A 24,930-nucleotide genomic window follows, 5' to 3' on the forward strand; every position below is an offset into this window, starting at 1 on the left:
TGCATTCACACCTCAACTAGGAAATCACACATGCAACCTATTACCTACAAAATCTTCCCATTAAAGCTGTTGATCCAACCTTATGCTTTCTTCCCTTTCTTGTCCTCTTCTTTCCTTTTAATTTGTTTGATTGCTTGCTCACTTTCGGCTCTTGGTTCTCTCTCTCTCTCTCTCTCTTGTTCTCTCTGTTCAATTTATCCAAGCTAAAACTAAAAAAATGTTGTGAAATGTTCCTTGGAAGCCTTTTTATCATTGACGCCTCTATTTTCTTCATTTTTCCTTCAATTTCCCTCTCATGCAAATTTGTGTATCTTCACATTACTTTTCTCCTATTTTCGTTTATTCCTTATATAAAATGCCAATTAGTTCCACTTTTCCTTTGCCAATTTCTATAGCCAATAATTAACCAAAAGTGATTCCCACTATAGTGATTTTCCCATCGTTCATCTTGGAATACATGTCCCATGACCTTGGTGCCTTTATTAACCTTTATTACATGAAATTTTAACCTGAGATTGTTACAAAGACCACTCAAAGTGTGTCTAAATGAACCCAATGGTAGAAGGTACTTAAAGAAATCCATTTGAAAGTTCCTGAGCAACAAAAGAAACTTGGCAAAGCTATTCAAAAAATGTAGACCGAGGAAAAAAAATCAAGAAGACATGGAAGCCCAAAGCCCCATCAATTCAAGAAAAAATCAAGAATGTAATGTAGAATTCCAAAGGCATCTTTGCAGATAATCTTAACCAGAAAATGGATGAGATATTCCTTAACTCACATAAGTGAAGGCATGAGTAGAATAGTACATCTTCCAGTAAGAATAATGGGACTTCTTCCATTAGGCCAAATGGCAACATTTAAAATGGTACCTCATATCAAAGTAATCAGGCCACTGGCACTCGGACTGATAAATCCACTACAATTGATCTAAGATGTGATACACCCACCAAATATTTGATGCACATTTTAAATGAATAGAATTAGTCATCGCAAAATTAGTTGAAACGAAATTATTCAAAACAAAACTAGTTAGAGAAAAACCGGTCAGATCAACAAGATAATTTTGAAGTGAACTCACAAGATAATTTATTTGAGCGCACTTACTCTGATCAAACCATAAAATATTGGAACTTGCAAATGGCTAAGGTATCAATTGACCAACACCAGGAAAGAATGACTAAAGTACTAGTCACCAACCCACCAATCATGAACAATCCATTGACGACCAACCCAGTTTTAACCAGCATGACTTCTATAGTATCGTCTTCAACAAGCATGATGGGGGTCAAGGATAAAAGGGATATTAAGGATACCTCAACCAAGTATGACAACATCAAACTGGAAAGAAACGAACACATTTTTAAAGTTCTAGAATATTTGTTTAAACCCACTGAGAACAGTTTGTAGAAGAGAAAGAATTTACAGAAATAGGACGGACTATTGCTTTCTGTGTATTCTTTTTAGGTTCGAAGGCCGTACAATTTCTACCTACTGAACCACTCTATAATTAGGCCATTGTAGGATATTTGGCATAACTCTTTATTGTAGAATCCAATATTGATAAGACTAGTGGGGTTATAAAGAGGACTCAGGGGGCTACCACAAGCCAAAATTTCAAAACTTGAAGATCTGAAATTACAGAGTTACAGTGATTTATGTATTGAGCTCTAAAAAGAAAGAAAAATAATGACTCAAATCAAGAAAATAGAAATGGCTAGCGTAACATACCTCTTGAGCCTACTTGGGAATATAGCTACTAGGCTCTCATTTTGGTAAGTTTTCTTTGTTTATAGTTAAGGATTAGCCATCATGACAGGTCATATCTCCTAATATTACATGCGCAAATATTACCCAACATCAGTTAGGGAGGCATAGTATGGTATACTCCTCTTATGTTTTATTTGTTCTCTGATAGGGACCCTTAGACTCATTTATATGTCTGTTATATGTGATCAACCGTTAAAACTAACAAGTATTAATGGACATTAATTCAAGTTTACTGTAGTTAGTATGGTTGTGTATCATGATCATAGTCCTGTACACATAGTGAGTATGTTACTGACCAACCCTTCATTCACATGCATAACTAGCTGGACTAGACTAAAAGGAGGTAGTCTTAGGACATGCAAGAATAGATAATTTGAACCATTGGCCATACACTGAGGAGCATTAAGAATTAACTCCACAATTTTTCCGCATGCATAAGCGTTTAATTTATCACATAACATTATAGGCATATTATATTCCTTATTTAAATGTAAGATGTAGATTTCATAGCTATCTCACATATTCATATATGATCTCCTCTTAAACACCATTAGTATTTAAAACCACGTATCAAGCTTCCACTATGAACTTTGCTCTAGGATATAAAAGGAGTCACATGTATAACACATTATTATAAAAATCATTAACACAGGTAATCTACTTACGTATAATTGGCACATGCAATTTCTACCATGAATTAGATAGCTCATGGGTAGAAGTACTGTCGCCCACTTTATACACTTCTATTGCTAACTTCACATGCAACATGCTTAATGAAAAACCATTATCTCCATAATAAATATAACCCTGGGATGATTGATTTAACAATTTCAAAGTAAGGATTAAGATAAATAACATACCATGCCAGTGACTCAGACTAGAATGAAGTGAAACACCAGCAATTTACTCATAAGAATCAAATTCAATTCATTCATTGATGGCGAGGAGGCTTAAATCTTCTGATAGAAAAACTGGAACTATAACAGAGAGAGAAAGAGTAAGAATCATCATACAAACATCCCATGCCTGTGACACCAACTAAAACCTCACTTGGAGGGAGGAGCACCACCACCCAACCATGAATCACCTATGATTCCCCCCAAGCCAAAGATATTGCCAAGGATCAACTATCCTCAATTGGTCAATGCACTGGGTATTTAATACCCTCTTTCATGATTTAGTTTCCATTAGCGATGTACCACTTTTATGGATTTTTCCATTTGTCTAGGTCTTTTTCGAAAAAGATCGTCTTTATCTCCCATGATGCTTTTCCACATAAAATCTTGCCTATATCTCCCGCAAAGCTTTTATATCCGATGGATATCCAATCCATCCAAGCTTATCTAGAATCACATCTAGAAGCTTTATCATTAAACATTCATCTCTATCCCATTCCCCATGGGATTTGGCAACAATCTCCTCTCTCTTGGTGCTCCACCTGCCAAGTGATTTATTTTATTAATTTAATTAATAAAACATTTTCTTTTCATATTACATATCACCTAGCTTTCATTTGCTTAGGTTTAGAATAGTTTATCCCATAAAGGAGGGTATGACACCTAGCTTTAACCCAGCTTAGGTTGACAAACTTTAACACACAAGGGGGGATGTCACACATAGCTTTAACTTAGCTTAGGTTTACAATAATTTAGTACACAAGGGAGGGGTTTTACATACCCCCCCTTATATTTTACACCATCCTCGGCGTATCACTACATCATGTCCTCGTCCACAGTTAGCTGGTGTCTGAATCAAGAGCTCTCATGGCTATGTCATCTGATCCAATTTTTCTAATGTACATCGGTCACAAGGAGTGCTCCTAGCACCTCTCCTTCCATGGATACATTGGTCTCAAGGAGTGCTCTCCTTTCATAGCTACCTATAAAAATTTTTTCAAACCATTTCTGAAAATTTAAAAATGCAAAATTTTAACTATGATAAATATCATGATCTATTTATTTATATTAATAAAGAAACTATTGATTATCATTTATTTTATCTGAAGAATGCATGTCTTCTACTTGTATTCTTTAAAGCCTTTGTGTTCTTGTCGAACACCTGCATCTTGCAGTCTCTTTGCATACCATACATCAGTTATCATATTTGCCACATTAATATGCCTACAAGGTTATACTAGATTAGTTCACATAACAATATATATTCATCGTAATTATATGTATGCCAACTACAATTAACCATTGTTAGTTATACCGATCTTACTTCCCTTTTTCTGTATAACCTCCAGGTTGGTCGTCTTTCGAGACATTTATCTAATGTGACTCAAATAGAGGGTTTTGTTTTTCTAATTACCGAAAAATCTCAAGATACCCATTTCCCACTCGTCTCTGTTTCTCAGATCTGTGTAAGCGTGCATCCTAGAACAATATATATTCTTATCATTAATATTATTAAATAATATATATCATAAATTTAAATTAATATTATAGGTATAATATATATATATATATATATATATATATATATATATACACTTTTTTTTATAAGAATATATTGGAATCAAGTTATTTACTTTAATGGGTCTTTATACTATCTGATTGAAAGTATCTTGTTATACAGATTTTATTTCTTTGTCATAATTGAAATTTCAGCAATCTGGCATTGAAGTTATTAAAATTGATTTTATTTCTTTGTCATAATTGAAATTTCAGCAATCTGGCATTGAAGTTATTAAAATTGATATGGTTTTTCAATACTCTGGTGGAGAATGACAACGTGCGGGGGGGAGTTTTGAGATTTCAGCGCGCGTGGGTCTACCCATACCCATAGGCATAGTCAACACCTACCAATATGGAGAGCTATCTATCTTGAAATAGAGTATGACACGAACAACATGTGAAATTAAGCGTTTTTTCATCATGGAAAAACCATCTTCCATATATAACCGCCCCCAGGATATCTTTGATTACTTTTATATGTAAAGAAGTAGAAGCAATTATTATTATTCAGATAACCTAAAAGAAGAAAAGTAGAAACTACTATTACTCATGGGCATAACAACCACATTTTTGGCGTACCACTGCAACATGTGTTCCATTTTTGTTCTCACTATGATGATGGAAATGGGAAAGTCATCAGTGACTGGTTACTAGTGCAAACATGAATAATATTGCTACCTATGTTGATGGATTTTTTTTGTCCCACACAATAAAGAAAGAAATGCAGTGGAGGTTGGTCCTCTTCAATTCCTTCATTCAGTTCTGTACAATGTTCTGTAAATCTTATTTTACATTTGCGATCTTTCTTGATTAATTATGAACAATTCAAATTAACAGCCCAAAGATCATCAATACCGAATATTTCAAAAACAAAACTTAATATGATCTATGACATACCTTGATTAACAGCGGAAGATGTAATGGCTGCCATCTACTTTCTTCTGACTCCTACTCTTCTTCTCAGAATCCGGTTTCTCTTTCTAGCCCTGTTTCTTTATGCGCTTCTTGATGGAGAAGAATGCGACTCTTGGCAGGGGGAGAGAGGACCCAATCCTTTTTATATTATTTAACACTAAATCTGGTACGTCCATCATATACCAATTCAACGCTTTAATGCTTTAATGCTTTAATGCTTTTAACGCTTTAATGCTTTAATCGGGTCACATTAAGATTTAGAAACTGCAGATTTCTAACATTCTCCCACTTGACCCGACTATTCATAATATTAAGTGTTGAACATCATACTATGATAAATTGCTGAGAGTTATGGCGGTTGTGCACTATTAATTCAATGCATTTCCTTCCATATACTACAATACCAGCAAACCATCAATTCATACTCATAATTTATATAAAACAACATAATGGTCCACATAATGTCTTATATCATAATGATTAAACATAATATCTTTATAAGACTCTTTCTTGTTTAAAATTACATAAAATACGTACTACTATATTAAAACAAGAGACACATAATTGTATATCAGAAACACATAAAAGAGCTCAGAATGTCACACATCAATTATTATTAATACAACCAAGACCCATTCTTTGAACATGTTCCTTAAATTGTCTTGGTTGTAACCCTTTCGTCAAAGGGTCTGCAATCATAAGTTCTGTCCTGATGTGCATGATTGACACTCTTTGTTTCTGAACCTCATCTTTCACAACAAGATACTTCAGATCTATGTGTTTGGCACCTTTAGAGTACTTGTCGTTCTTTGAGAAAAATACTGCTGCAGAGTTATCACAATAAATTTTCAGCGGCTCGCTAATGGTGTCGACAACCGCAAGTCCTGAAATAAAGTTCCGCAACCATAATGCATGAATTGTGGCTTCAAAACATGCCACAAATTCTGCCTCCATAGTGGATGAAGCAACGATAGTCTGTTTCACACTTTTCCATGATATGGCACCTTGAGCAAACATAAACAGGTAACCAAAAGTCGATTTTCTAGTATCGATGCATCCAGCAAAATCTGAATCGCTATATCCGATCACCTCCGATTCATTGGATCTTCTATACATGAGCATGTAATCTTTCGTGCCTTGTAAGTACCTCAAAACTTTCTTTGCAGCTTGCCAATGTTCCCTTCCTGGATTACTTTGATACCTCCCTAACATACCGACCGCAAAGCTGATATCCGGTCTAGTACAGGTTTGAGCATACATCAGGCTACCAACAACAGATGCATATGGAATTGATTCCATTTCCTTTCGTTCAACATCATTCTTAGGACATTGCATGAGACTGAATTTATCACCTTTCTGTACAGGAACTGTCCCAGGTGAACATTTACTCATTCCAAATCTCTCTAGAATCCTTTCGACATATCCTTTCTGAGACAATCCCAATATTCCTTGTGATCGATCATGGAATATTTCTATTCCAATCACATAGGATGCCTCTCCCATATCTTTCATTTCAAAGTTCGTTGAGAGAAATTCCTTAGTCTCATGCAATATACTTAAATTATTTGCAGCAAGCAAGATGTCATCAACATAAAGGACCAGATAAATAAACTTGCTCCCACTGATCTTTTGGTATATACAGTGATCAACCGTATTTTCCTTAAAACCAAAGGATGTAATAATGGTATTGAACTTAATATACCATTGCCGGGATGCTTGTTTAAGCCCATATATTGACTTTTTAAGTTTACACACCAATTGTTCTTTACCTTCTATAGAAAAACCCTCAGGTTGATCCATGTAAACATCCTCATCAAGATCTCCATTCAGAAAGGCTGTTTTCACATCCATTTGATGCAACTCCAAATCATAATGAGCTACTAATGCCATTATTATTCTTAGTGAGTCCTTTTTCGAAACAGGAGAAAATGTCTCCTTGTAATCAACACCATCTTTCTGAGTGTAACCCTTAGCAACAAGTCTAGCTTTATACCGTTCGATATTACCACTAGAGTCGTGTTTGGTTTTAAAAACCCATTTGCATCCGACTCTTTTACAGCCATGTGGTAACTCAACAAGATCCCAAACTTCATTCTGTTGCATGGATTTCAGTTCTTCTTTCATGGCATTAATCCATTCCTTTGACTCTTTACTTTCTACAGCATGTGAAAACGAAACTGGATCCTTATTGATTCCAATATCATAATCTGATTCTTGCATATAAACCACATAATCATCAGAAATAGCTGACCTACGATTTCTTTGAGGTCTTCTTAATGCTACTTGTTGTGGTTCATGCATATCAGCATTATGTAAGTCATTTCCTTCAGGAAGTACTTCTTCATTTATATGTTGTTCATTATCATCATGCTGTTCTACAACAGCTGGAACAACATTTGGAGTAATAGTAGATGGAGGAACTATTCTAGGCAATGTAACATTTACCCTTGTTTCCTTTATTTCTACTATTTCTCTTCGAGTACTCCCACTGACTTCACCATTCTCAATGAATCTTGCATTACCAGTTTCTACAATTCTTGGACTATGATTAGGACAGTAAAACACGTACCCTTTAGATTTCTCAGGGTAACCTAAAAAATACCCACTGATCGTTCGAGAATCTAATTTCTTTTCATGTGGATTATAAATTCTCGCTTCCGCTGGACAACCCCAAACATGCAGGTGTCTTAAGCTAGGTTTCCTGTTAGTCCATAACTCAAAAGGAGTCTTTTGAACAGCTTTACTAGGAACCCTATTCAACAAATAATTAGCGGTTTTGAGAGCATACGACCACAAATTCTTAGGTAGTGTAGAATCTGACATCATACTCCTAATCATATCTATTAACGTCCTATTGCGCCTTTCTGCTACACCATTTTGCTGTGGTGTACCTGGCGTTGTGTATTGCGCACATATGCCATGACTTTCGAGGAATTTTGCAAATGGACCTGGACACTGACCTGACTCATTATATTTACCATAATATTCACCACCTCTATCAGACCTTATGATTTTCACCTTTTTATCTAATTGCCTCTCAACTTCCTTTACAAACGTCTCAAGGACATTCACAGATTGAGATTTTTCATGAAGCAAATAGACATAACCATAACGGGAAAAATCGTCAATAAAAGTGATGAAATACTTTTCTCCATTAAAGGCTGGAGTGTCCATAGGTCCGCAAATATCAGTGTGTATTATTTCAAGAAGCTGGCTGCTTCTAGTGGCTCCTTTCTTATTATGTTTGGTTTGTTTACCTTTAATACAATCCACACATAATTCTAGATCACTAAAGTCCAAATTTGACAAAATTTCATTACTTACTAATCTCATCATTCTTTCTTTGGATATATGACCTAGTCTTTTATGCCACAAGAAAGCAGAATTTTCATTCAACATGCTACGTTTACATCCAACATTATTTACTACATTCAACAAGGAATTCGCATAAGTGTCATTCAGTTTCAATTTATATAAACCATCAATTAGAATACCAGAACCAACATTATCAGTATTCTTATATAAATCAAAACAGCCAGATCCAATCATACATCTAAAACCAGAAATATCCAACTTACTTACGGAAATAAGGTTTCTAGATAATGAAGGTACATAAAGGGTACTGTATAAGTCTAATACATATCCACTTTCTAGAATTAGACGATAAGTCCCAATGCCTTCAATTGAAGATTTCATTCCGTTTCCCATAAAGAGAAAACGATCTTCATTTGGATTTATGGTTCGGATCATAAGAAATCCCTGCATATTATTGGAAACATGAGTTGTAGCACCAGTATCAAGCCACCATGTATTAATGGGAACTTCAACTAAATTTGATTCAAAACATACGAAAGATAGATAATTACCTTTCTTTTCGAACCAAGCTTTCCTTTTCGGACAGTCACTTTGATAATGTCCTTTCTTTTTACAGAAATGACATTGAACATCCTTTAGTTCCTTCTTTTCCTTATCCTGCCCATTCTTAGCAGGTGCCTTTTTCTTCTTGAAATGACTTGATTTTCCTTTCTTTTCTTTACCAGCTTTATTACTCACAAAACTTACTGAGTGATTCACTTGATTTTTCAACCGTCCTTCTTCCTGAACAAGTCTACTGGCCAATTCATTAACATTCCACTTATCCTTTATAGTGTTATAGTTAATCTGAAAAGGTCCATATTCAGAAGGTAGCGAGTTCAGGATGAACTGGACAAGAAAAGAATCCTCTACTGTAAGTCCCAGGGAGTTTAACCTTGCTGCAAAATTAGTCATCTCTATAATGTGCTCTTGCATAGTTCGCGACCCATCAAACTTCATGGTCGTGAGTTCTGCCATAAGAGTACCAGCGAGTGACTTATCAGCTGAACAAAAACGCTCTTCCACAAACTGCATATATTCCTTAGCACTTTCTGTTTGTGGAATTGTTGACTTGATGTTGTTAGCAACAGTCATCTTAATAAACATAAGGCTCAATCTGTTACTGCGTTCCCATGCTTTATGGTGTGATTTTTCTGCCTCAGTACTATCTTTTGTAAGAGCAGCAGGTTTATCCTCAAGGAGTGCCAAGTCAAGATCCTGAACACCTAAATGGAAATTGACTTGTTCTCTCCATTCAGAAAAATTAACACCAGTGAACAATGTAACAGATGAAGCATGTGTATTCATGGGAACTCCTGCAAATTAAAAAAAATGAAATAACTGTAAGCTCATAACTAACGCGATTCAGATGTAGACATAATAGTATAATATAGCACTCCTTTGGGTAGATACTATCTTATACTTAACATAATTAAATACCAAAACATAAGTAGGTAATAAATATATTCAATTAAATAGAACTGACATCTTTGGATGATCAATATTTATTTAATCAAAATATCTATTAAACCTCATCATGTCAACTAGTTATAGAACAAGACTTTCCTTTGGGTAAGCTCTCAGGTTCTATCATTAGTGACGCCAGTGTTAATTGGTATTATTATAACTGGCAATTTCTATCAATAATCATTATGTCACTTATGCACTAAATGACTATTCTGATTTTGACCACTTTGGTGATTAACAAAATCATAAATCTCATGTGCATAAATGATTTATAACACATACTTTATGCAAAACAATTTCAATCCCACGAAGTAAAAATTCTGGTCGATTACAGGCCCCAACAAACCCAATGCAAAAATCTGGCAGAATATGGGAAAAGTGAGTTTCGCTCGCACTTTCCTTTCAATGAGGAAGGCAAAAGGAGCAAGCACAACCGTAGTGGCGGCATTCTGGTATACTACAAGCACAAAGTGATTCATCCCTCTATTAAAAGAGACTTTCGAGATAATATTCATGCCCGCATATCCAAACTAAATTGATCGCAATAGGTTGCGAATACGTGGAGAATTAGGAATCGAATTATGAATCAAAATTCCACCGAAAAAATTCCTGAGCTCTACATTTCACCAACGAATCAGATATGGGCAATCGCCGGTATCATATTCGTTATTATATTTTATCACGGAATGACAGAAATATTTTACTCAGTAATAAAGCAGTGGATGGTGGATCAATTAAAGCAGATACGCGAAGAAAGAAAATCACTTGATCAGAAAATTGTGGGCATGCGGAGGATTTGATTAACATCATGAGTAAAGCACAGAACAGATCAATTGCAATCATAGGAAATATTCAGTTATTGATTGGTGGCTCTGATACCAAATGTAAATCTTATTTTACATTTGCGATCTTTCTTGATTAATTATGAACAATTCAAATTAACAGCCGAAAGATCATCAATACCGAATATTTCACAAACAAAACTTAATATGATCTATGGCATACCTTGATTAACAGCAGAAGATGTAATGGCTGCCATCTACTTTCTTCTGACTCCTACTCTTCTTCTCAGAATCTGGTTTCTCTTTCTAGCCCTGTTTCTTTATGCGCTTCTTGATGGAGAAGAATGCGACTCTTGGCAGGGGGAGAGAGGACCCAATCCTTTTTATATTATTTAACACTAAATCTGGTACGTCCATCATATACCAATTCAACGCTTTAATGCTTTAATGCTTTAATGCTTTTAACGCTTTAATGCTTTAATCGAGGTCACATTAAGATTTAGAAACTGCAGATTTCTAACATGTTCACCACTATAAGTTCCCTATTAGGAACATTGGAAACTAGGTGTAATCCCTGTTCTTGGACCAGGGGAAGGGATTCTTGTAAAAAAAAACATTTAGTATTCCAATATCGTGAAAATATGCAGCCCGGGTTTTATTCCAAAATTTCTCAAATCAACACATTATCACATCCATGTTTCTTCCCAATAGTTCATTAATTTAAAAATAGGATATATATTTAGGATTCATTATTCTAACGAAACATAATTTTGCTACTTGCACATAACTGTTTCAATCACTAAATCCATGTATTTTACTGATATAAAAATTAAAAATATACTACTTATACTTATAATTTAAGAAGAAAAATAATCCAGGTTCACTCGTTAAATAATTTGATTATTTTTTTTTCCCAATTTATGCATAAAAAAAAGTTAGGACACATCCTACATCATAATTAGTGTCTTTTTAAAATTTCTTCCAAAATTATCATACGTAGTAAAAATAATTCGTTGCATATATACATGGTCTAGATCCTCCTTAGCCGAAATGCAAAAGTAATACAATTTAGTGGTAAAACTTATTCCCTCTATTTTATTAATTTTACATCTGCTAAACATAACCATGAATGTATTTTCCTTTCTTTCTTTAATCGGGCCCATACATGTAGAATTATATTCATCAATAAATTATTTTAATATTTGAAGAATCCTTGTATATTTCGCACTTATATCTTGGCCTATTAGTAAACTTCTTATTAATGCAAGGTCAATTTTAGGACCAGAACTTTTCATAACCTTCAACAAAAACACTACGAAGGTGGTTTATTCCATAGGCCTGAGTGTTTGAACCTATCGCTTTGATACCATTTGTAACATACCTCTTGATACTACTCAGGAATATAACTACTAGCCTCTCATTCTGATAAGTTTTCTTTGTTTATAGTTAAGGATTAGCCATCATGACAGGTCATATCTCCGAATATTACATGACAAAATATTACCCAACATCAATTAGGGAGGCATATTATGGTATACTCCTCTTATGTTTTATTGGTTCTCTAATAGGGATCTTTAGATTCAGTTATATGTCTACTGTAGGTGATCAACCGTTAAAAATAATCATGGCATGCGTCCTATGAAACCCTTTGGTTAATCCCCACAAGAATTGATGGACATTAATTCAAGTTTACTGTAGTTAGTATGGTTGTGTATCATGATCATAGCCCTGTACACATAGTCAGTATGTTACTCACTAACCCTTCTTTCACATGCATAACTAGCTGGACTAGCCTAAAAGGAGGTAGTCTTAGGACATGCAAGAACATATAATTTGAATCATTGGCCATACACTTAGGACATGCAAGAACATATAATTTTAATCCTTTCTCAACACCACTATGCCCAACATGTAAGCAACAAAACATACAGTCTATCACAACACAAGAACAACTCCACACTACTTTACCAATATAATCATTAGATCAATCACGCTATTCCCTTCCACAGAACATACTTCCCTTTAATAGGCATTGGGGTAACCAACATATTTATGATTGTTGAGCAATGACTTTTACTTTCTTTCAACATGTAAGGGACTATCAATACTAGAATTCATAAGAAAGTGCTTACATGGAAGATTCATATGACTCATTACTATGTATGGATATTAATCATAATCCTTTTCAAAACATGTTTATCCAAATAACCAGTCAGCCAGACTATGGTAACACATACAATTCATGACAATGCATAGGTATATGTATCATTACATAACAATACAACAGTAATACAACCATAGTTTTCTTTATTATCTAATCTTCCTTTTTAGGGTTTGGTGATTTTATTTAGCCATTCATCTACACTACAATTGTACCAATCAGCATTTAAATCTCTTACCTATTCGAAAATTGAATTCCAATATAGTTTTCCACACGGTTCATCAACCGGTTCATGTTATGGTTTGGGATGTCGATCCAATGGTAGAAATAATGTTAGATGTTTTAAGCAAACTTTCTAATTCCTCTTCATCATTCTTAATACCAATTTTTCCCAAGTTTCCTTTTATGTACATCTAGTTGCTATCATGCATATATATGTATTTTACCTTCACTTTCGATACCACAATCTCCACATTCTCAATCATGACTATTTTGGAGATTTAAGTGACAGATATCAACCCACTAAAAAAAAGTAGAGTTGCAGATATAAAACTACCTTTGCTCATATACAAAAACGATTACACGTAAGAATTTAACTCTTCTATGAAATTCAAAAAAAACAGTTATTTTCTCAAGCTTATGCAACTAATTTTTCCCTGTAGTATTTCCAAGTATTTCCAAAAGAGTTTTCACATCTCTATTGGATGCACCTCAACAATTCTAAATTACGATATATCATTAAACAATTAATAAATTTATTCATCGAGCTTTATGCAGAATTTTCTCTTACAAAGCACACATTTTTAGAAACAAATTCTTCATGTTTTACATGCATGACCATACGAGGGAGAAATAGTATCAATATTTTAAAAGAATGAAACATGATTGGATTTGGAGGTTGACCAATTTTAAACCTCCCTTACATTCACAACTTCATACTTTGATACATTCCCAACTTCATAACTTGATGTAAAATAATTTCCGATAGTTTTTCGTAACATGACAACTTTTTCGACTCATTTTTTTTTTTAACTTCTCCATATCACCATGAATAATACTATAAAGTTGAGATTGCATCGGGCATCACTTTCACTATAAAAAAAAAGAAGGAATTTTACACTTTAGAATTTACTCACTTGCCCATTTTACTAATTCTACCATTTAATAAAAGTACATGCACTTACACATCATATTACAATCTATATTTACCTTGAGAATTGTGCTTTTACCATCCTACATTTCTCAATTTGTATGCTTTTAAGTTGAGAGTTCGTGTGACTCAAATAGAGGGTTTTGTTTTCTTAATTACCGAAAAATCTTAGGATACCGATTTCCCACTCGTCTCTGTTTATCAGATCTGTGTCAGCGTGCGTCCTATAACAATATACATTCTTATCACTAATATTATTAAAGAATACATATCATATAGTATTAAATTTAAATTAATATTATAGGTATTATATATATATATATATATATAATATATATATATATATATATATATATATTTATAAGAATATATTGGAATCGAGTTATTTACCTTAATGGGTCTTTATAGTATCTGATTGAAAGTATCTTGTTATACAAACTTTATTTCTCTGTCGTAATTGAAACTTCGGCAATCTCGCCTTGAAGTTATTAAAATTGATATGGTTGTTCAATACTCCGACGAAGAATGACAACGTGCAGGGGCAAGTTTTGAGATTTCAACATGCATGGGTCTACGCATACCCATAGTCATAGTCATCACCTACCAATATGGAGAGCATCACCTACCAATATGGAGAGCTATCTATCCTGAAATAGAGTAAGAGACGAACAACATGTGAAAGTAAGCATTTTTTCTTTGCCCTCATAATCATTAAGCTAATGCCCATGGCGATATATACACAGTAGTGTGAAACGTGGAGAAACCATCTTCCATATATAACCACCCCCAAGGATAGCTTTGATTACTTTTATATGCAAACAAGCAGAAGCAATTATTATTATTCAGATCATCTAAAAGAAGAAAAGTAGAGACTACTATTACTCATGGGCATAACAAGCACATTTTTGACGTACGACTGCAACATGTGTTGCATTTTTGTTCTCATTATGATGATAGAAATGGGAAAGTCATCAGTGACTAGTGACTAGTGCAGACATGAATGTTATTTCCGCCTTTGTTGATGTATTTTTTTTTTCCCTGCACAATAAAGCAATAAATGCAATGGAGGTTGGTCATCTTCAATTCCTTGATTCAATTCTATACAACATTCTCCACTGTAAGTTCCCTATTATGAACATTGGAAACTAGGTGTAATCCCTATTTTTGGACTAGGGGAAGCGATTCTTGAAAAAAGACATTTAGTATTCCAATATCATGACAATATGTAGCCCGGGTTTTATTCCAAAATTTCTCAAATCGACACATCATTGCATCCTTGTTTCTTCCCAATTGTTTGTTAATTTAAATATACGATATATATTTAGGATTCGTTATTCTAACCAAACATAATTTTGTTGTTCGCACATAACTGTTTGAATCACTAAATCCATCTATTTTACTGATATAAAAAATCTAAATATACTAGTTATACTTATAGTTTAAGAAAAAAAATAATCTAGGTTCACTCGTTAAATAATTCGATTATCTTTTTTCCTAGTTTATGCATAAAAAGAGTTAGGACACATCCTGTGTCATATTTAGTCACTTTTTAAAATTTCTTCCAGAATTATCATATGAGGTAACAATAATTGGTTGTATATATACATGGTCCAGATCCTCATTAGCTGAAATGCAAAAGTAATACCATCCAGTGGTAAAACTTATTCCCTTTATTTTATTAATTTTACACCCACTAAATATTACAATGAATGCATTTTCCTTTCTTGCTTTAATCAGGCCCATACATGTAGAATTATATTCATCAATAAATTATTTTAATATTTGAAGAATCCTTGTATATTTCGCACTTATACCTCGGCTTATTAGTAAACTTCTTATTAGTGCAAGGTCAAATCTAGGACCTGAACTTTTCATAACCTTCAACAAAAACACTACGAAGGTGGTTTATTCCATAGGCCTCAATGTTTGAACCTATTGCTCTGATACCATTTGTAACGTACCTCTTGATCCTACTCGGGAATATAACTACTAGGCTCTCATTTTGATAAGTTTTCTTTGTTCATAGTTAAGGATTAACCATCATGGTAGGTCATATCTCCTAATATTACATGAGAAAATATTACCCAACATCAATTAGGGAGGCATAGTATGGTATAATCCTCTTATGTTTTATTGGTTCTCTAATAGGAACCCTTAGATTCAGTTATATGTCTGCTGTAGGTGATAAACAGTTAAAAATAATCATGGCATGCGTCCTATGAAGCCCTTGGGTTAATCCCCACAAGAATTAATGGACATTAATTCAAGTTTACTGTAGTTAGTAGGTTGTGTATCATGATCATAGCCCTGCTCACCAACCCTTCATTCACATGCATAACTACCTGGACTAGCCTAAAAGGAGGTAGTCTTAGGACATGCAAGAACATATAATTTGGACCATTGGCCATACACTTAGGACATGCAAGAACATATAATTTGAATCCTTGGTCAACACCACTATGCCCAACATCTAAGCAACAAAACATACAGTCTATCACAACACAACAACAACTCCACACTACTTTACCAATATAATCATTAGGTCAATCACGCTATTTCCTTCTACAACATACTCCCCCTTAATAGGCATTGGGGTAACCAACATCTTTATGTTTGTTGAGAAATGAATTTTACTTTATTTCAACATGTAAGAGACTATCAATACAAGAATTCATCAGGAAGTGCTTACATGGAAGATTCATATGACTCATTACTATGCATGGATATTAAGCATGATCCTTTTTAAAACATGTTTATCTGAATAACCACTCAGCCAGACTATGGTAACACATACAATTCATGACAATGCATAGGTATATGTATCATTACATAACAATACAACAATAATACAACCATAGTTTTCTTTATTATCTAATCTTCTTTTCCAGGGTTAGGTGATTTTATTTAGCCATTCATCTACACTACAATTGTACCAACCACCATTTAAATCTCTTAGCTATTGGAACATTCAATTCCAATATAGTTTTCCACACGGTTCATCAACCAGTTCATGTCATGGTTTGGGATGTTGATCCAATGGTAGAAATTGTGTTAGAGGTTTTAAGCAAACTTTCTAATTTCTCTTCGTCATTCTTAATACCAATTTTGCCCAAGTTTCCTTTTATGTACATCTAGTTGCTATCATGCATATATAATTATTTTACCTTCATTTTCAATACCACAAACTCCACATGCTCAATCATGACTATTTTGGAGATTTATGTGAAAGATATCAACCCACTAAAATAAGTAGAGTTGCAGGTAGAAAACTACCTTTTCTCATATACAAAAACGATTACACATAAGGATTTAACTCTTCTATGAAATTCCAAATAAGCAGTTATTTTCTCAAGCTTATGCAACTAATTTTTCCCTGCAGTATTTCCAAGTCTTGCCAAAAGAAGTTTCACATCTCTGTTGGACGCACCTCAACAATTCTAAATTACGATATATCGTTAAACAATTAATAAATTCATTCATTGAGCTTTATGCATAATTTTTTCTTACAAAGCAAACATATTTAGAAACAAATTCTTCATGTTTTACATGCTTGACCATATGAGGGAAAAATAGTATCATTATTTTAAAAGAATGAAACATGATTGGATTTGGAGATTAGCCATTTTTTAAACCTCCCTTACATTCACAACTTCATAATTTGATACATTCCAAACTTCATAACTTGATGTAAAATAATTTCCGATAGTTTTTTCGTAACATGATAACTTTTTCGACTCAATTTTTTTTTTATACTTCCCCTTATCACCATGAATAATACTTTAAAGTTGAGATTGTATCGGGCATCACTTTGACTATTAAAAAAAGAATTTCACCACTTTAGGGTTTACTCACTTACCCATTTTACTAATTCTACCATTTAATATACGTATATGCACTTACATATCATATTACAATCTCTAATTATGTTGAGAATTGTGCTTTTACCATCCTACTTTTCTCAATTTGTATGCTTTTAAGTAGAGAGTTCGTGTGACTCGAATAGAGGGTTTTGTTTTTCTAATTACCGAAAAATCTCAGGATACCGATTTCCCACTCGTCTCTATTTATCAGATCTGTGTAAGCATGCATCCTCTAACAATATATATTCTTATCACTAATATTGTTAAAGAATATATATCATATAATATTAAATTTAGATTAATATTATAAGTATAATATATATATATATATATACCTTTTTTTATAAGAATATATTGGAATGAAGTTATTTACCTTAATGGGTCTTTATAGTATCTGATTGAAAGTATCTTGTTATACAAACTTTATTTCTCCATCATAATTGAAACTTCCGCAATATCGCATTGAAGTTATTAAAATTGATATGGTTGTTCAATACTCTGGTAGAGAATGACAACGTACGGGGGCAGGTTTTGAGATTTCAGCGTGCGTGGGTCTACGCATATCCATAGTCATAGTCAGCACCTACCAATATGGAGAGCTATCTATCTTGAAATAGAGTAAGAGATGAACAAAATGTGAAAATAAGCATTTTTTCTTCACCCTCATAATCATTAAGCTAATGCCCATGGCAATATATACATAGTGATGAGGCATGGAGAAACCATCTTCCATATATAACCAAAAAACCGTCCTCCATATATAACTGCCCCCAAGGATAGCTTTGATTACCTTTAACAAGCAGATGCAATTATTAATATTCAGTTCATCTAAAAGAAGAAAAATAGAAACTACTATTATTCATCGGCATAACAACCACATTTTTGACTGTGTTGCATTTTTGTTCTCATTATAACAATGTAAACTTTGAAACGGGAACTGATACTGTTACCCGTTTCGTAGAAATAGCCAAAAAATGACCCGATTTTCAAAAGTGGTGATGCAGAATACACATGTTTTTTTTAGAACATGGTTTTTGGAACTTTAATTTTTTTTCATGTTCAAGGATGAAATCAAGTTTTAGAATGGTAGTGATTTTCATGCTGATTTTAAAAAGTGAGTATTCTGCATCACCTATTTTTTAACTTTTAATTTTCTAGTGTGTGAAATGTGAAAAACTATTTTCTAAATTTGATAGTTTTTGAAGTCGTCATTTTATTCATATTTTCTTGTTCTCTATCTTATTTTTTTTTATTTTTTTAGGGGGGTTTTTATTGTTTTGCGTTTTTAAATTAGAAAGTCGATAGTTTGAATTTTAGATAATCTACATATTTATACATCCTTAATTAATTTTTCAATCCACATGAAATAATTGTTTCTAAAAACAACATTTTTTAACAATGGACATAAAAATAACCATTTTTAACATAAATATAACAAAAAAACTAATCGTTTTGATAATTTTTTGCTAGAATTAACATGTCAAAATCACAATTTTTATACAAAAATATTAACTAAAAATGGTCAAATAATAGTTTTTTTTATGAATTTCATGTCAAAAAAATAATAATAACAACTTTTTTCTCAAAAAATAATAATTAACTTAAAAATCAATGCGAAAATCACAAATTACAAATATTGAACACATAACAACTTTAATTCATTGATTATTCTTTTCATGAAATGTCAGAGTCAAAACATTGCAAAGCTTGATTTCCAAGTATAACTTAAATTTAATCAACAATGTCACGTAATCCAAACTCTTCGTCCTCTAGAGTTTCATCATTGTCATCTTCCACAATATTTTCTAAAAGATATATATAGACAGACAAAAAATGTATTTTTTCATTATTTAAATTACATTTTTTAATGTATAAATGGATTTTAATTTTTTGAAAATTTCATGTCTCTATAATTTAATTGGGTACTTAAGTTGTGCACAATACAATTCTTCAATTGCTTTATATATTGTATACATAGTTTTTTAATCATATATAATATATACATAGTTGAAATTTAAATATTTAGTTAATACATACATTGGAATATTTTATTTATGGACTACATTGCTGAGCACATGGTTGACTATGGATGAAATTAGACATCTCCTAAGGGTTGTAGAATTAGCCACATCTCCCTTATACTGGGTTGTAAAATAAACTTATCAACTCAATGAACAATATAAACATTATATAAAGCTTTGCCTTTCTACTTTTGTTCTTTGTCCTTTTATTTGTAAGGGAACTTTGATGCAAAATGTCCTACTCGTCCACAATCAAAGCATTTGAAGGGCAACTTCCCTTTATAATTTCCTGAACCACATTTTAGTTTCTTGGCGAAGTGAGCCAACCCCTGATCAAATTCACAATTAGAACAATCTTGACAATGATCTTTGTGATCCTTAGCCTTCTTGGAAACCTTGAAAGCTACCTCCTTTGGTTCGGTCTTCTCTTTTCCTACTCTCATCTCATAGGCAATGGGAGTACCCAGTAACGTGTCAATTGTGAGACTTTTCAGATCAATCATCTCTTCAATGGTTGAGATTTTGGCATTCTCATAAGCAAAGAGCTTAAGACCTTCTAAACAATTACATATTTTTCTATATCTTCACCATGTCCTCTATTCATATTGGTTACTTCATCAACTCTGAGGAAATACTCTGTTGTACTTTCTTCTTCACTCATTCTTAAGCTCTCAAACCTCATTTTAAAAGTTTAAAGTTTGGCATACTTGACATGCTCATCTCCTTCATGACTTTGATTGAGTTTTTCTCATACTTCTTTAGTAGACTTACAGTGTGTTGTTTCCTTAGAGACAATTTCCATCTAGAAGGGAACCAGTGCTCGAAACATCTAGAGATCGATAAAAAAATGTTAAAATCAGTGGGTGAAGGGACAAGCCATGAGGGCTTCGCAAAACTTTCTAATTTTGAAACCCTAGCCTCCAAAAATAAAATGACCAGAAAACTTTGAGGGTTGTAGGGTCTTTGGATGGGAGTGGTTTGAAGAAAAATAAAAAGGACAAAGTTTAAACCCAGGAAATTAAGAATTTGAATCTAAACTTCTGCATAAAGAATAATGAAAGGCTAAGAAATTGTGGATGAATTTCCTGGATATAGAGCGCTTCATTAGGGGTTTGAAGTGTAAATAACATGAGTACCACTAAGTGAATTCATGCAAAATTAAACTGAAACAACCAAATGCATCTTACACCATCCAAGAGAGGAAAAAACCTAAATAAATGTTGAATCACAAAAAAAAATACGTACAATTAACTCCAAAACTACTCCATGGTTCTTTTTCCTAGAGATTTTTTTATTACAAAAAGAATCATGACTCCAACACAATTGCTTTCTTTACACTTTTATTTCCCCTCCGATCCTAAGTGACTCACTATCGAAACATAATTAGTTTTAAGAACTAGCCCTCGACTCCGTTATAATTTTTTTGAAATAGTTATAAAACTATTTATTAAAAATCTTTTTAAAATAGAATTACAAGTTTTGAAATAGTATATATATATATGAATATATATAATATTCGATTTTATACTTTTTAGTACAAACCCATCCCGATTCTTCATCGTAACATAACATATAATTTCCAATTTTATTTTGGAAACTCGTTGCAGTATATGTCGATGCGGGTCGTACTTTTTGTCCTCTTGTACGAGTTGGCACAACCATGTATAATGTTTTGGAAACCAAAACTGCTCTCGCGATCAAATTGGCGTGTTCTGGAATAGAGGAGGGTGCCCCTGGGCTAAATCATGACCGTGGGTTTGGGAAAACCATTTCTCGGGGGCTCTTTCCCATATAATCCTCGAGTTATTTATCCTCCCGAGATCGCATGTGGGTGCAATTTGTTTGGAATACGTTATGATACGCTCACAACTTGCAGGTATTTTAAGTCTTTGCCAATATATATGTTCGATGTTGAATATCTCATATTTTTTGTCAGCTAGAATCACCATTGAGCTTATCGCCCTGCATCCAGATTCCAAACCAATCTTAAAAAGGAAAACTTCTGGTCCGTGTCTCTGGACAATCCATCCTTTCTGTCCATCAGCATCATTTGTTGAATTTGATCTAGAAATTGTAGGCTTTAAAGGAGCAGGTTTATTTACAACACTTGAACCTCAAGTTGCGGCAGAAGCAGCTGAAGAATATGCCTTTATACAGTTCGAAGCCCACCTTTTCGAACAAATGTAATGTATCGTCTCTTGGCTCTCCCAATTTCTTCTCAAACTGAACCTTTATTAGTGTCTGTATGGAGATATCCGGAGCCAAGGCTTGATTGGATGAATTCCTTGCTATTTTACTATACCTCCCTCCCACATGAAAACTGAATTCTCATTTTCATACATTTTCTTCCACACAAAGACATTTTATATATGCTTTATTCAAAGTGGACCGGAGATATCTCACGTTGGCAGTGAAGAACTGTGTGTATAATATATATAATAAACACACTACGAACGTTTTTCAACAATAGTGTGACATTATGGTGGTGGCTCGCTATCCCTGGTTATGACATGGGATGACGATATAACAATTTTTGTGTAGATGCAAAATAATTAAAAACAAAAACCCACATTGGTTTGCAGGAATAGTTCATCGCTGTTTATATACACCCAGGATTCCATTACCAGCTGAGGCGTTGGGCACCCATGTTATATGCTTCTCTTTGACTGTGAGTTCCTTCTCGCCACCACCGAGCCGCCCCGCCCCGCCCGACCGGCGTGAGTGAAACCTCAATGCCCCATCTGCTAGCAACAGCTTTCATACTCAAAGTGGCATAATTATACACTTAACTATTACAGGCCCATGAAACATTGGAAAGAACACTCATTGCGGAGGAGATCTATATAAACACCAACAGGTGTAAATCATAAACCCTAAAACCTATTGTTAGTCATCAGTTCGAGATCCATGAAAGCAGACACTATTTACATGCATGAAGACCTAGGTCCTACGAGAATACTACACTCATGACAAACACTGTATAGTGCCCACCACAAAAAACAGAATATGCAAAAGCCACAATGCCCGTGAGGTTATACCATGCAAACAGTAGATATACCCCAATGGCTGTATCGTATAGGATAACACGACTCTCAAGGAAAGACTAAATAGGGCTTGGCTGTATGAATGAATTGTCCGGACAAGTATTTCTGGCAAATAAAATTTTGACCTGCTGGTAGCATAGAGAAACGCATACAACTGAATTTTTAACTGTAAAAACCAGCGGGTCGATTCCCAGAATCGACCCGCCGCCGGTCGGGCGGGGCGGGGCGGCCCCGGGGTGGCGCTGCTGCGGCGGGTCGATTCCGGGAATCGACCCGCTCGTTTTTACAGTTAAAAATTCAGTTGTATGCGTTTCTCTATGCTACCAGCAGGTCAAAATTTTATTTGCCAGAAAGACAATTCATTCATACAGCCAGGCCCTCTTTTGATGTTGATTTGGCTGTGATGTACGAACTTATTATAAGCATTTCAGTACCATATAGAAAAGAAAACAGAAAGGACTTGGCATATGTTTTTGATATTTACAGAAGTTAATGTGCGAGAGACAGACTGACAGAGGGACTCAACTAGTAAATCTCATGGAAATAGTAGATCTGCTCAGAAGTTTTGCGTGTTCTACGTCTTCTATTCACCTTTTTGACATGCTGGACATAATAATGGATGGGGCATTCTCTTTTCCATCCACGCCCACCCCGCTATCAATCATTCAAGAACTGTAAGTTTTGCTCAGCCCAAATCTTCCAAACAACTTTGTTAAACAGAACCACTGAATAAATATCAAACAAAATTAGTTAGATCTCAAGTTCTCTTTTCCGTTCAATCCTCGGCCACATCTACCTGGACTTCCAGGACCATTACCAAATTTGTCGGCACCACCTTCTTCAGAAGCACCAGCATTTCGTGCTTTAAGAGGACTCGCTACAGAACTTGCATTTTTGTGCATACTCCTTGGCAATTTTAGAGGAATAGGTAACTCTTGAATGGAAGTACTCGTTGGTTCCTCTGTATTAGACGGTCTCGCAACATTGGATATATTAGTCACTGAAGCTCCAGTAACAACTGATTTAGTAGTTGATGTTGCAGATGCTGGTTCCTGTGGCTGGGCATTAGATTGGGGAGCAACTGGAACCAGCTGGACAAGTGACTTCTGCCACTTTTTCCGACGGTTTGCTTTAGTATTACCTTGATCATGAGAGGTGATCGTAGTGTTGCCGATATCAGTGAGGGGTCTGCGTTGATGCCCTTTCTGTTCTTCTACTTCACCTTCCTCTCTTGTATTTGAACCAACCCGCATTTCATGACTCGACAAATTTTCTTTCAGAGCATTCTGTAGTAATGCTGCCCCATGCACAGCAAGCAGTTGTTCGGCTGCTTTAGCTTTGACTTCCATTTCATTCAAGTCATCTGAATCAGTGTTGCCACTCTTGCCCTCATCCTTGTCTTGGTTTTGTCTTCGTGCCTTGTCCATTTGGAGAGTCTTCACAGCTTCTGCCACTTCAAGTTGAATTGCAGCATCCACTGCGGATGGCTCTGCTCCCATATCCACGGTTTCCCTGTTTGAGCACCTGTTAGTTTTGCACCCACACTTGGGGCCACAGAGACTACCTGCAGCTTTGCAATCGCATTTCTTTGTCTTGCAACCCGAGTTGGCACTACATGAACAGCATCCGTCTGCCTCTGATGACTTTGATTTATTTTCATTTTCCCCACATAGAGTCTCACCTGAGATATGGCCCGTAGACCCATTATCCTGTCCTTCATTTACTAAGCTGCCACTTGACTTCCTATCTAAAGGTTTGGTTCCTGCTTTTGGCGCTTTTGCGGCTTTTTCCTTTGGCGCTTTTGGTTACTATCATATTCAGTTACGTTTGCCTTTCATATTTTTTATTTTTTCATTTTCATATTTATAATATTAATGCTCATATTTGGTCTTTATTGTTTTAATTTTCGTTTATATTGGTTTTAGTTCAGATCTACGTTTGCCTTATTTTTTC

General features: G+C 34.3%; 1 pseudogene; it reads right to left on the reverse strand.

Annotated features, from left to right (window-relative positions):
* Nucleotides 1-24,476, reverse strand: part of LOC149250354 (putative E3 ubiquitin ligase SUD1) — a 49,307-nt pseudogene extending 24,831 nt beyond the window's left edge.
* Between the last annotated feature and the right edge of the window lie 454 nt (nucleotides 24,477-24,930).

The sequence above is a fragment of the Pinus tabuliformis genome, chromosome 7, assembly GCF_031772625.1.
Source record: "Pinus tabuliformis cultivar Carrire ecotype Pingquan chromosome 7, CPIR1, whole genome shotgun sequence".
Lineage (NCBI taxonomy): Eukaryota > Viridiplantae > Streptophyta > Pinopsida > Pinales > Pinaceae > Pinus > Pinus tabuliformis.